Consider the following 12,512-nt stretch of genomic DNA (forward strand, 5'->3'; position numbering starts at 1 on the left):
CTCAGCCGCCGTTGGGTCATCCGGATCACCAAGACGCGACCAAGGGGTGAGGGCCTACGTGACCAGTTAGGCTCCTGAGTCGCGATGCTCATGAGTCCCCCTTGACGTACACATAGACATCCATACCTTTCCTCACGGGGGTCCCGCTCGGGAGGGGCGCACGACGACTAGGTCCAGGGGACCTGGCAGGGTGGCGTGCGCTAGGCATGACCTAAGAGTAGCCCCCGTGCCTAGCCCCATCGCGTGACTCTCCCAAGGGGAAAGTGTTGCGACGAGGCCGGACATTGAGCCTCACGGCTCCCTGAGGGTGATGAGGCCAAGGGGGCGCCCTCAATTGTTGATCACCAGCACGGGGCATGGCGCTTCTGCACTTGCACGGGCATAGCACGGCGCTTCCGCACTTGCTCCGTGTCGACTGCCAGCACGGAGCATGGTGCTTCCACTGGTGCATGGGTGGGGGCTCCCTCTGAGTGGAACCCCGGGGGCGTGTACAGCCACGCCCTGACACATGCCTTGAATGGCAGGGCTAGATGAGGTGTGTCTAGGCACTCGTGAGCCAGCTCAAGACTCACGAGGCCCTACCTCAAGACGGGTAGCGCCTGAATTTGATTCCTGACAGTTGTGATGGCCCTGCGAGATGGTTAGACAATCTACACCGAATGAATCTTCTGAGGTGATAACATGAGATGGCCAAACACCAATGACCCCAGGAGATGACGCGAACGGGACCGGCCCGACAGAAAGAGCTGAGTTGTTGGGTTTATCGACGCTCCAGGGACGGACCCGAGCACAGATGCTGTGCCCAGTATTCTCATGCGAAAATCTCGAAGAAATACAACCGGTGTGCGGCTCCCGTGGTGGCGAGGCACCGAGTCACGCGCCCTAGCTCGTCCACCCGCGATTAGCTCATGCGAGAACGAGGCACCAAGGACCATGGGAGGTGACATACACGGGAGCTGGCCCGCGAGCCATAGCTCATCCTCTTGGGTTTAGCGACGCTAGAGGGACGTACACGAGCACAGGTGTCGTGCCAGTCCTTAGTCATCAGGTGGTCATGGGTTGGCTTGCAAGGGTGTATGACGTTCATAGTACCGAAGTACCAGACAGACATATAATAATCATAAAGCAACTCATGGGAGGAGGTACAACTAGTTCAGTTAAATGCAAGAATGATACATGCCACAGGGACAGAACCACGCGGCCTGGGGATGATGCAGCCCGAGGGGCGCCCCCAACAGAGCGACTAGAAGATGCAAGAAAGATACATGCCACAGGGACATGCCCATGCGGTCTGGGTATAATGCAGCCTGAGGGTCGCCCTCAATAGAATAAACCAGAAAATGTCACCTGGCACCGTTGCTGAAGGGATGTCGAAGTAGCTAAAGATGCATGCTGAAGAGGTTGCTCCTCATGAGCCGCCTGGGTCATGAACCTCGGGAAGATCTGGAGGCTGAGGAGGCTCGTGGAGAACCGTCGCCATCTCCACCAGGACCGCGTGGTGCCTGGCCTCCATGACGCCTCACAGGCGGCATGTAACACCCTGGATGTAATTTACCTTATCTGTACTCCAACTCTTGCCGTATCCGGCACTAAGTTATTTTATTTCCTTGTTGTCGGGTTTTTGTTCTCCATGTGTTTTGTCTTTGTCATGCATCTCATATCATGTCATCATGTGCATTGCATTTGCATACGTGTTCGTCTCATGCATCCGAGCATTTTCCCCGTTGTCCGTTTTGTATTCCGGCGCTCCTATGTCCTCCGGTGGTCCTTTCTACCTCTTTTCATGTGTGGGCGTTAAACATTTCCGGATTGGACCGAGACTTGTCATGCGGCCTTGGTTTACTACCAGTAGACTGCCTGTCAAGTTTCGTGCCATTTGGACTTCGTTTGATACTCCAATGTTTAACCGAGGGACCGAAAAGGCCTCGTGTGTGTTGCAGCCAAAAACCCTTCCAATGTTGCACAAAACCCACCAAAAACCCCTCCATCGTCTAGAGCGTTCGATCACGATCGTGTGGCTGAAAACCGCACTCCATTTGGATATTCCTAGCCTCCTCTACCCCTATATAAAGGCCTTCCCCAAAATTTCCGGATCAAAACACCCCTAACCCTAGCCCCGCTCCTCTCCGCGCGGGAGGACACGTCCGCCGCCGCCGGACATTCCCGCCGCCGCCTCCACCAACCGCACTGGCCCAAAGAGCCCGCGCGCGGCCCTCTCGGCCCGCGACCTTGCCCGCGTGCCTCGCCATCTCCTCCACCCACGCGCCGCCATCCTCTTCGGCACCGGCGAGCGCCGCACCTTGCCGGACCACCGTGCCCACCATTGCCGGTCGCCGGCCGCCTCCGCCGCCCTCCTTCGCCCTCGCCGCCGGCGAGCTAGTGCCGCGCCGCCCGGATCCCGCCGCCGTCTGCCTCCATCTCCGGCCTCCCTAGACCTCGGCATCTTCCTCCGGCGAGCTCCACTACTCCGGTGAACAGGAACGACAACGTACCTCGGGCCGCGTGCAAGGCTGGATCTAGATCTGAGACAATCTCCTCGGTTGACTTCTCCCCAAAACCCTAACTTTTTAGTGTTTTTCCGCATGCCATAACTCTGCATTCGTAGCTCCGATTTGTGCGTGTAGCATATCAAAATGTTCGCCTCGACGCGTATATCATTTCATCTCATTGCATCATTGCCATTTGAGCTCATCTTGATGCCCGAAATGCTGTTGGAAGAGGGCTATGTGAGAAATATTTCTGATCTGTTTCAGCAAATGGCCTTTTGTCATTTTTGCCATGATTAATGTGTGCATGCTATGATCCTGAGCTCTACATGTGTTTTGTAGAATGCCCTTCCATCTTTACATGGGTGTATGCCATGTATTTTTGTGATCTATGTGGTGACTAGCACAAGCATGCAAAGTAGCTTACTCAATGATGCTGATTTCAGGGACTTAGAATTTCACAAAGTCCTTGTCCTATATTAGTTTTTATGCCATATGTTCATGTTGTTTCCTAGTGATCCGTGCGTCTTTTGAGGATGATCAGTAAGGATGTTTTGTTAATATTGTGTTACTCTATCCATCCATGTCTTTGTTTGCAATTGTGGAGCAACCTAGCTTGAGTAAATCGAGTTCTACTTTTGCTATAAAATGTTCCTGGCAGATTGTTAACATGTTTGGCGATTTTGCCGAGGTTGTTGCTATTGATCTGCGCATGCTACGATGTTGTTCTTGCCATGTCTAGCTTCGATGCCATGTATTCTTGATGGGTGTATGCTTAGTTTGTCATGCAATACTCTGTGGTGAGTGCATCAAGCTCGTAAACATGCCTACTTGTTAACTGTTTTGCATGCTCCAGTTATTCACCAAGTCTGAATCTGTTTATGTTTTTGCTATGTTCGCATGCTTGCAATTGTATTTTCTGATCCCTTTTGGCTCATGGTCACTAAGGGACTTTTGTTATATGCTTAGGGAAGCTTCATGCCATGCCTTTCTTGGCCATCATATGTTCGTGTAGCATGTAGTTTTCATGCTCTAAAGATTGCGTCCTGATGATAAATTTCTGGATTGTTGTTATTTCACTAAGTCTGAAATCTGTTATCTTTTGCAGTTTTGCCATGCTTGTTTGAACCTGTTAATGAGTGAATTAGCCGTAGCTCAGTGTTCATCTTTTGTCAAGCATCATGATTGGATCCCTTCCATGTATTTTGTTGTCATGTTTGAGTGTTGTAGCATATTTATCTTGATCCATTTAGTTGGTCACTTGTTGATTATCGCAGACCGGTGCCATATTTGTTTTGCTTGCCATTTCCAAACCGTGCATCCGATTCCGGTGATCCTTATATCGATTTTGACCGAAATCAACTCCCCTTTCCAGTGTCACTCTTGGATTTCCATGTTGAGGCCAGGTTCAATCATTCCTTTGTAAATCATGCATATGCATCACATATCGCATCCCACATATCATACCATGTTTGCACGTGGTTGATTGTGCTCCTTTTGATTGTTGTTCTTGTTTGGGTAGAGCCGGGAGATGAGTTCGTGAACGAGGAGCCCGTTGAGTTCGCTTACGAGGATCAAGGCAACTCTGAGAATTTTGCAGGCAAGATGACCATACCCTCGAAATCACTTCTATGTTTGCTTGCTAGATGCTCGCTTTTTTGCTATGCCTATGCTACGATACCTACCACTTGCTTATCATGCCTCCCAAATTGCCATGTCAAGCCTCTAACCCACCATGTCCTAGCAAATCGTTGTTTGGCTATGTTACCGCTTTGCTCAGCCCCTCTTATAGCATTGCTAGTTGCAGGTGAAGATTGGAGATCGTTCCTTGCTGGAACATGTTTATTGTTGGGATATCACCATATTATCTTGTTTATCTTAATGCACCTATATACTTGGTAAAGGGTGGATGGCTCGGCCTTATGCCTAGTGTTTTGTTCTACTCTTGCCGCCCTAGTTTCCGTCATATCGGTGTTATGTTCCCGGAGCGTTCCTTACACGGTTGGGTTATAATGGGAACCCCTTAACAGTTCGCCTTGAATAAAACTCCTCCAGCAATGCCCAACCTTGGTTTTACCATTTTCCACCTAGCCTCTTTTTCCCTTGGGTTTTCGGAGCCCAAGGGTCATCTTTATTTAAACCCCCCTGGGCCAGTGCTCCTTTGAGTGTTGGTCCGAACTGGGCAGCCTGCGGGGCCACCTCAGGGAAACTCGAGGGTTGTTTTTACTCGTAGCTGGACCTATCTGAGTGTGCCCTGAGAACAAGATATGTGCAGCTCCTGTCGGGATTTGTCGGCACATTTGGGCGGTGTTGCTGGACTTGTTTTACCATTGTCGAGGATGTCTTGTATCCGGGATGTCGAGCCTGATCGGATTGTCTTGGGAGAAGGAATATCCTTCATTGACCCTGAGAGCTTGTGATGGGCTAAGTTGGGACTCCCCTGCAGGGATTTGAACTTTCGAAAGCCGTGCCCACGGTTATGGGCAGATGGGAATTTGTTAATGTCCGGTTGTGGATAACCTGAAACATAACTTAATTAAAATGCACCAACCGCGTGTGTTACCGTGATGGTCTCTTCTCGGTGGAGTCCGGGAAGCGAACACGGTGTTGGAGTAATGCTTGACGTAGGTTGTTCTAGGATCACTTCTTGATCATAGTTGTTGGACCGTGCTTTTGCCTTCTCTTCTTGCTCACTTTTGCGAATATGTTAGACACCATATATGCTAGTCGCTTGCTGCAGCTCCACATCATACCTTTACCTTACCAATAAGCTTAAATAATCTTGATCGCGAGGGTGCGAGATTGCTGAGTCCCCGTGACTGACAGATTACATTCAAAACCAGATGTAGGGACCGATGATACCGTTCCAGAGGATATGACCTAGCTCAAGTGGGAGTTCGATGAAGACTCTCGTCATTACTATGTGTCTTTCCTAGATGATCAGTAGTGGTGCCCAGTTGGGGCGATCGGGGACTTTGTTGCATTTAGGGGTTGATCTTTATTTTGGTACCGTAGTCGGACCCTGAGTGTATTGTATGAATGTAATGACTTATTTATGTAATTGTGTGACGTGGCGAGTGTAAGCCAACTATGTACCTTTCCCCTTTATTTATTTACATGGGTTGTTGTGAAGATTACCTCACTTGTGACATTGCTTTCAATGCGGCTATGCCTCTAAGTCGTGCGTCGACACGTAGGAGATATAGCCGCATCAAGGGCATTAGAAGTTGGTAATCAGAGCCTTCCCCGACCTTAGGAGCCCCCTGCTTGATCGAATCGTTGGCGTTGTTGAGTCTAGAAAAATGTTTTGAGTCATTTAGGAATTATATATATCGGAGAGTTAGGAATTCTTTTTACTCCTCAGTCCCTTTGTCGCTCTGGTGAGGTATCCTGACATAGAGTTTTGACTCTTCTCTTCTCAAAATTCACTAATTTTTTTTTAGGATCACGCGGGTATCTTGGAATCGTTCCGATGGTTTTGTGACGAGAACATTGTTCTTGGTGCCTCCTGACATTTAGGGGTTGTGGCAGTGTCCCGGGGAGTTGAGCTCCGAGGTGTTGTCGTCACAATTTTATCGTTGAGATTCTGGAATACCTAAGTTTCGCCGACATCGAAAATCTCTTTTATGCAGTTGTTGGTGAGATAACCTCGACGCCACCCAGTACTGGGGCGGGAGTTCGGGAGTATTGCCATAACTTGTATAACGAATGCTTTTCGAAGGTTGAGGTAAATGATTTCTGAAGGTTTCTTGGTTATGTGTTGAAGGATGGATACAGCTGGATGTAGGATTTGCTAGCTTTGGGTGAGATATATGCTTCCCCTGTATCCCCAACACCTAATTGCATAACCGGAAAGGTTCGGGAGTTTCATAGGTGGGAATTCTTGTAGCTCTAGTTCTTCTTTCGCAGATATTTGGTTTGGGATTGGGTAATCCTCACCAAGTATTTGTTCTTGTCCGTACCTTGTTGTTTTATTCTTCTACCTCTATCTAAGTGGCTTCTCAATTTATGGAAATGTGACCATTTCAATTGGAATGCATTCGTTCATTTTGTTCGGATGTGAAGACTTTATGTTGCAATTTCAATCCATTCGATTCAGCTTGAATATTTGCCTGTCAATATTCTAATGGATGTCACCCTCTTCAGGATGGCTCCTGCTAAGGGCAACAATCAGAATCAGGATCCGCCACCACCACCTCCACCTCCGGAGGCATGGCAAGCTGTGATGGCCGCTACCAATGCAAGCACGCAGCTGATCATGCAAATTCTGCAAGAGTGCAACCAAGGCCATGGCAACAATCAGAATCAGTTTGCTACACTCAACCAGTTCCTCGCTAACCATCCAAAGACCTTCAGCAACTATGTCGAGGCCTCAGACGCTGATGATTGGCTCATGGATATATGCAAGCATTTTGAGTGCAGTAACGTCAGGCCTGAGGACTTTGTCAAGTTTGCCTCCTACCAACTCAAAGACCAAGCTGCAGAATGGTTTCAGTAGTACAAAGATTCCAGAGGAGGTCGTGCGATTACCTGGGATGAATTCCGTCAAGACTTCAGAGCTCATCACATTCCTCAGAGTGTTGTCGAAAGCAAGTGTGAGGAATTCCACAACCTGAAGCAAGGCAGCTTGTCTGTTTACCAGTGTAACATTCTATTCCAGAGGCTCGCTCGTTTCACCAAGCAAGACGTCCCTGATGAGAAGAGCATGATTTATCAGTTCAGGGGTGGCCTCAGAGAAGATCTTCAACTAGCTCTCGTCCTCTTTGAGCCCAAGAAGTACAATGAGTTTTACAACATGGCACTGAAACAAGAGACTGCTCAACTCAAGTGTGATGCTTCCAAGAAGCGAGTCAGAGATGCAACTCATTCTTCCTCAACTCAAGTGGCTAAGCAGCAAAAGTATTGGCTTCCTCCTCCTCCGTTCCGTCAGCCTTATCAGCAGAAGAGCAAAGGTGGCAATGGATCTTCCCACCCACCCAACCCTGGCTTTCAGAACAAGACTTCGTCTCAAGCTCCAAGATCAAGTGCTCCGTATCACCGTCCGCTCTCGGAGGTCACGTGCAACAAGTGCCAACAGAAGGGTCACTATGCCAACAAATGCTTCAATCAGAGGTGTCTCCCTCCTCCTCCTCCAGTGAGATCTGCTAGCAATGCAGTGGTCAAGCATAACCCCAAGCACGCCAAGGTCAACTTGTTGAACGCAGCTCAGGCAGAGGACTCGCCAGATGTCATCATGGGTAACCTTCCTGTTAACGATGTTCCTGCAAAAGTACTTTTTGATACTGGTGCATCGCATTATTTCATGTCAAAGCCATTTTTGCCAAGAATGAATTCGTTTCTTCTCATTTGGGCAAACAAATGGATATCGTTTCTCCTGGTAAACGTTTGAGAGCCAGTTTGGAGGTTCCAGATGTTACTATCACGTTGGGCGACTATAAGTTTCTTTCTTCTCCAATGGTCCTTGGTAACTCGGATACTGGTCTTATTCTTGGAATGGATTGTCTTTCTAAGCACAAGGCTCAGCTTGATTGTGCTGCCAGTTAGATTCAATTGACTCATTCCTCTGAGTATGTAATTGTCTTTGCCGCAAGGGATGATACCATTCGTCTGTTTTCTCTCAATGAGAGGGGTGAACTGGATGCCATCTCTCAAATTCCAGTCATTTGCGAATATCAAGACATCTTTCCAGAAGAGCTTCCAGGAATGCCTCCGCACCGGCTAGTTGAATTCATCATCGATCTTGAGCCTGGCACGGAACCTGTTTGCAAACGTCCTTACAAGCTTGGACCTGAAGAGTTGAAGGAGCTAAAGAAGCAACTCGATATTCAAGAGCGAATGGGTCTCATCCGACCTAGTTGTTCTCCGTGGGGTTGTGGAGTTCTTTTTGTGAAGAAGAAGGATGGAATGGACCGACTTTGTGTCGACTACCGTCCATTGAACAAGAAGACCATAAAGAACAAGTACCAACTTCCCAACATCAATGAGCTATTTGAACAACTCAAAGGTGCTCAAGTATTCTCCAAGCTTGATCTCCATATGGGCTATCATCAGATTCACATTCGTGCGCAATATATCCCTAAGACAACATTCAGAACAAGCTATGGTTCATATGAATACACTGTCATGTCTTTCGGCCTAGTCAACTCTCCTTCGACATTCTCTCGCATGATGAACGTCATCTTCAACCCCTACACAAATGACTTTGTCTTGGTCTACCTCGATGACATTTTGGTCTTTTCCAAGAACAAGGAAGATCATGCCAAGCACTTGCGTTTGGTGCTGGATAAGCTCAGAGAACATCAGTTCTACGCCAAGTTTTCAAAGTGCGAGTTTTGGCTCGATGAGGTTCTCTACCTTGGGCAGATCATTTTGGCCAAGGGCATTGCTGTGAATCCTGAGAAGGCATCTGCAATTCTGAATTGGGAACCACCTCAGAACGTGAAACAACTACATAGCTTCCTTGGTCTCGCAAGCTATTGTCGAAGGTTCATTGAGAACTTTTCAAAGATCGCGAAGCCTCTTTCAAACCTTCTCCAGAAGCACGTGAAGTACGTTTGGTCTCCTGAATGTGACATCACTTTCAACACCCTGAAAGAGAAATTAGTCACTGCTCTAGTTCTGACTCCTCCTGATGAATCCAAACCGTTTGAGGTCTTCTGTGATGCCTCTCTTCAAGGTCTTGGTGCAGTGTTGATGCAAGAGAAGAAAGTTGTGGCTTATACTTATCGCTAGTTGAAGCCCAACGAGAAGAACTACCCCACTCATGACCTAGAGTTGGCGGCAGTTATTCATGCTCTTTTAACTTGGAGACATCTCTTATTGGGAAGAAAAGTGGACATCTTCACTGACCACAAGAGTCTCAAGTACATCTTCACTCAGCCTAATCTCAACCTCAGGCAGACTCGTTGGGTCGAAATGATTCAAGAGTATAATCCGAGTATCGAATATACTCCAGGCAAGGCCAATGTAATTGCTGACGCATTGAGCAGGAAGGCTTACTGCAACAGTTTGATTCTCAAGCCTTACCAACCCGAGCTTTGTGAAGCTTTCCGCAAACTCAATCTGCAAGTTGTTCCTCAAGGTTTCCTTGCCAACCTCCAAGTCTCTCCTACTTTGGAAGATCAGATTCGCGAGGCTCAACTTCTTGATGCTATGGTGAAGAAGGTGAAGATTGGGATTTCCAAGAGTCAACCCAAGTACAAGTGCTATCGCCTTGATGACAAGGATACTCTATTCTTCGAGGATCGCATTGTTGTGCCTAAAGGTGACTTTCGTAAAGTCATTATGAACGAGGCTCACAATTCACTCCTCTCCATTAACCCTGGAAGTACAAAGATGTACCATGACCTCAAGCAGTCGTATTGGTGGACTCGAATGAAGCGCATGATTACTCAGTTCGTGAATGAATGTGATGTCTACAGAAGAGTGAAGGCAGAACACCAACGACCAGCTGGTCTCCTCCAACCTCTTGCCATTCCAGAATGGAAGTTTGACCACATTGAGATGGACTTCGTGATAGGATTTCCAAAGTCCAAGCGTGGTAATGATGCTATCTCCGTTGTCATCGACAAACTCACTAAAGTGGCTCATTTCCTTCCTATCAGAGAATCCATCACAGCAGCTCAATTGGCAGAGCTATATACCTCTCAGATTGTCTCTCTGCACGGCATTCCGCAGTTGATTTCTTCAGATCGTGGCAGCATCTTCACCTCGAAGTTTTGGGATTCTTTTCAGAAGGCCATGGGCACCAACATCCGTTTCAGCATAGCTTTTCATCCTCAAACTAGTGGCCAAGTTGAGCGTGTCAATCAGATTCTCGAAGATATGCTCAGGGCTTGCGTCATCTCTTTCGGTATGAAGTGGGAAGATTGTCTTCCATATGCCGAGTTCTCCTACAACAACATCTTCCAAGCGAGTTCGGGCAAGGCCCCATTTGAAATTCTCTATGGCAGGAAGTGTCGTACTCCTCTTAACTGGTCATAGACTGGTGAACGTCAACTTCTTGGAAATGACTTGATCACAGAGGCAGAAGAGATGTGCAAAGTCATTCGTGATAATCTCAAAGCAGTGCAATCGCGCCAGAAGAGCTACTATGATAGTAAGCATCGTGATTTCGCTTTCGAGATTGGAGACCATGTTTACCTCCGCATCTCTCCAATGAAAGTTACTCATCGCTTCAGTATCAAAGGAAAGCTTGCCCCTAGATACGTGGGTCCTTTCAAGATCTTCAGCAAGAGAGGCGATCTCGCCTATCAACTCGAGCTTCCCTCCAACTTTGCAAATGTGCACGACGTGTTTCATGTGTCTCAACTCCGCAAGTGCTTCAAGACCCCTGACCGCACCATCAACTTCGAAGACATTGATCTCCAAGAAGACCTGTCTTATCGTGAGCACCCCATTGCTATTCTTGAAGAAACTGAGCGCAAGACTCGCAACAAGTCAATCAAATTCCTCAAAGTCAAGTGGTCACATCATTCCGACCATGAAGCCACATGGGAACACGAGGATCACCTCCGTTCTGAGTACCCGGAGTTTTTCCAGTCCTAGATCTCGGGACGAGATCCTTTCGTAGTGGTGGACTGTTGTAACACCCCGGATGTAATTTACCTTATCTGTACTCCAACTCTTGCTGTATCCAGCACTAAGTTATTTTATTTCCTCGTTGTCGGGTTTTTTTGTCTCCGTGTGTTTTGTCTTTGTCATGCATCTCATATCATGTCATCATGTGCATTGCATTTGCATACATGTTCGTCTCATGCATCCGAGCATTTTCCCCGTTGTCCGTTTTGCATTCCGGCGCTCCTATGTCCTCCGGTGGTCCTTTCTACCTCTTTCCGTGTGTGGGTGTTAAACATTTCTGGATTGGACCAAGACTTGTCATGCGGCCTTGGTTTACTACCGGTAGACCACCTGTCAAGTTTCGTGCCATTTGGACTTCGTTTGATACTCCAACGATTAACCGAGGGACCGAAAAGGCCTCGTGTGTTTTGCAGCCCAACACCCTTCCAATTTGGCCCAAAACCCACCAAAAACCCCTCCATCGTCTACAGCGTTCGATCACGATCGCGTGGCCGAAAACCACCCTCCATTTGGAGCTTCCTAGCCTCCTCTACCCCTATATAAAGGTCGTCCCCGAAATTTCCGGATTAAAACACCCCTTACCCTAGCCCCGCTCCTCTCCGGGTGGGCGGACACGTCCGCAGCCGCCGGACATTCCCGCCACCGCCACTCCCATCGCGACACGTGTTGTTGCCGCCTCCACCAACTGCGCCAGCCCAGAGAGCCCGCGCGCGGCCCTCCCGGCCTACGACCTCGCGCGCGCGCCTCGCCATATCCTCCACCCGCGCGCTGCCATCCTCTTCGATGCCGGCGAGCGCCGCACCTCGCCAGATCACCGCGCCCTCCATTGCCGGTCGCCGGCCGCCTCCGCCGCCCTGCTTCGCCCTCGCCGCCGGCGAGCTAGCGCCGCGCCACCCGGATCCCGCCGCCGTCCGCCTCCATCTCTGGCCTCCCTCGACCTCGGCATCTTCCTCCGGCGAGCTCCGCTACTCCGGTGAACAGGAACACCGATGTACCTCGGGACGCGTGCAAGGCTGGATCTAGATCTGAGATAATCTCCACGGTTGACTTCTCCCCGAAACCCTAACTTTTTAGCATTTTTCCACATGCCATAACTCTGCATCCGTAGCTCCGATTCGTGCGTGTAGCTAATCAAAATGTTTGTCTCGACGAGTAAATCATTTAATCTCATTGCATCATTTTCATTTGAGCTCATCTTGATGCCCGAAATGCTGTTGGAAGAGGGCTATGTGAGGAATATTTCAGATCTGTTTCAGCAAATGGCCTTTTGTCATTTTTGCCATGATTAATGTGTGCATGCTATGATCATGAGCTCTACATGTGTTTTGCAGAATGTCATTCCATCTTTACAGGGGTGTATGCCATCTATTTTTGTGATCTATGTGGTGACTAGCACAAGCATGCAAAGTTGCTTACTCAATGATGCTGATTTCAGGGACTTAGAAT

The sequence above is a fragment of the Triticum aestivum genome, chromosome 6A (genome assembly GCF_018294505.1).
Source record: "Triticum aestivum cultivar Chinese Spring chromosome 6A, IWGSC CS RefSeq v2.1, whole genome shotgun sequence".
In the NCBI taxonomy this organism is placed as follows: domain Eukaryota; kingdom Viridiplantae; phylum Streptophyta; class Magnoliopsida; order Poales; family Poaceae; genus Triticum; species Triticum aestivum.